The sequence below is a fragment of the Arvicanthis niloticus genome, unplaced genomic scaffold (genome assembly GCF_011762505.2).
Source record: "Arvicanthis niloticus isolate mArvNil1 unplaced genomic scaffold, mArvNil1.pat.X pat_scaffold_885_arrow_ctg1, whole genome shotgun sequence".
Taxonomy (NCBI): domain Eukaryota; kingdom Metazoa; phylum Chordata; class Mammalia; order Rodentia; family Muridae; genus Arvicanthis; species Arvicanthis niloticus.
In genome coordinates, this window is record NW_023046462.1 from 37,561 (window position 1) to 40,000 (window position 2,440).

The following is a 2,440-nucleotide window of genomic DNA, read 5'->3' on the forward strand; positions in this document are numbered from 1 at the left end:
TGGGAGGGAGGGAGGGAGGGAGGGAGGGAGGGAGGGAGGGAGGGAGGGAGGGAGGGCAATCTTTCCACACTGGGATGATCCGTGCCTAAATGAGCTGTCATGCAGTCATCTCACAGTTTTCTCGGTGGGGAAATAAACCTTTGGTTCTGGCCTCTCAATGGGTTTCCAAAGGGCAGTCAGGGAACCCTGCATGGACAGAAAGGAAAACCATGTCAAGCAAGCAAGCAAGCAAGCAAGCAAGCAAGCAAAACCACAAATCTGTCTGTTAAGTTCTTCTGTTAAAGGAATCCTGGTGAAGTGAAGCAGAAGCAGAAGCAGAAGCAGAAGCAGAAGCAGAAGCAGAAGCAGAAGCAGAAGCAGAAGCAGAAGCAGAAGCAGAAGCAGAAGCAGAAGCAGAAGCATAGGAAAGCAAGCTCATATTCATTCCAAAAAGGCTGATAGCTAGGCAGCTTGGGCTACAGACAGAGCGAAAACAAGTAGAAGGAAGGAAAAATAAATAAATAAATAAATAAATAAATAAATAAATAATTTTATTTTTTAAAAAGGCTTTGTTAGAAGATTTCTAAGTTTTAGGGAACAAGGCTTGACATTGAAACCCGCTGGCTCACTAGCATCTTCCTCAAATCTCCCAGACAAACAATGCTTCCCAATGCAGTACCTACCACGTCCTCCTCCATGATTGCCCCTGAGTCCTCACTGTGAGGTGGGCAGGCGTGTGTGTGTGTGTGTGTGTGTGTGTGTGTGTGTGTGTGTGTGTGTGTGTCCCAAACAACAACCATCAGTGGAGGCTTACGGAGAGCCAAAGGAGACAGCTAAGGCTACGAAATAAAGATAGCAAAACAGACAGGCAGACAGTGTCCACAAATGGATCCCCCCAAAATGGTAGGCCAGAGTGAGGGGCCAAACTTCTTATCTGAGAGAGAGAGAGAGAGAGAGAGAGAGAGAGAGAGAGAGAGAGAGAGAGGAGGAGGAGAGGAGAGGAGAGGAGAGGAGAGAAAAGAGGAAAGAAAAGAGAGAGAAGAGAAGAGGAAAGAGGAAAGAGGATAGAGAGGAGGGGCGAGAAAGGATAGAAAGAAGAGGAGAGGAGAGGAAAGAGAGAGAGAAGAGAGGAAAAAGAGGAGAGGAGAGAGAAGAAGAGAGGAGAGAGAGAGAGAGAGAGAGAGAGAGAGAGAGAGAGAGAAGAGGAGAGAGAGGAGGGGTGAGAAAGCATAGAAAGAAGAGAGAGAGAGAGAGAGAGAGAGAGAGAGAGAGAAGAGGAGAGGAGAGGAGAGGAGAGGAGAGGAGAGGAGAGGAGAGGAGAGGAGAGGAAAAAGAGGAGAGGAGAGAGAGGAAGAGAGGAGAGCCCTAGAAAAGTGAAACATCAAGCAAGTACCTCACATATTTGATTTAAAGAGTCCAGACCACATACAAACATATGTCTTTTTAAATTTTATACACATATACACAGGAATACTGGTGTGACACCTGGTACTTGTTATAGGACAACTGGTCGACCTGATAATTAAGGAAATCATATAAATTATGATAAGATAATTAAAGAAAAATGTGTGTATGTGTTTTTAAAATTATATATGTTATCTACATACATATGATATATAATACACACACACACACACATATACTACTCTGAAACAAGGCAACTGGGCAGCAACATCACAATATAATAATAATAATAATAATAATAATAATAATAATAATAATAATAATAGTTCAATAAAAGGAGACCCGCAAAAAGGGGGATGGGGAAACAAAGACACACACATATATATGTATATGCATCATTAAAAACAGTCTGTTAAAAGACAGAACCTCACATTGCTAAAATTAAAAAAAAATATATAAGCAAACGGGACAACTGGTCGACTACATAATAAAATATATATATATGTATGTATGTACATATATATATGTGTGTGTGTGTGTGTGTGTGTGTGTGTGTGTGTGTGTGTGTATCTAGTTTAAAAAAAAAAAAAAAAAAAGTCAAGATTAAACAACATCTGGTCAACCCAAAAAAAGAGGGATGGGAAGATACACATACATACATACATACATACATACATACATACATACATACGTTATCATTAAAAACAGTCTGTTAAAAGGGACAACTGGTTGAATATATATATGAATATATATATGAAAACAGGGGTCGGTCAAGGAGACACAGATAAGTATGTTTTAAAACAGTCTGTTACAACAGACAACCTCACAGAATTAAAAGAAAAAAAAAAGTTTGTATGTGCATATGCACATGCATATATAACAGTTCAATACATATATATAAAAATTCAATAAAATGGGATGCATATATGTATTAGTTTTAAAAACAGTCTCTTAAAAAGAGACAACGGGTCGACCCTCACAATATAATAATAATAATAATAATAATAATAATAATAATAATAATAATAATAATAGTCCAGAGCAGGTATCTGGTCAA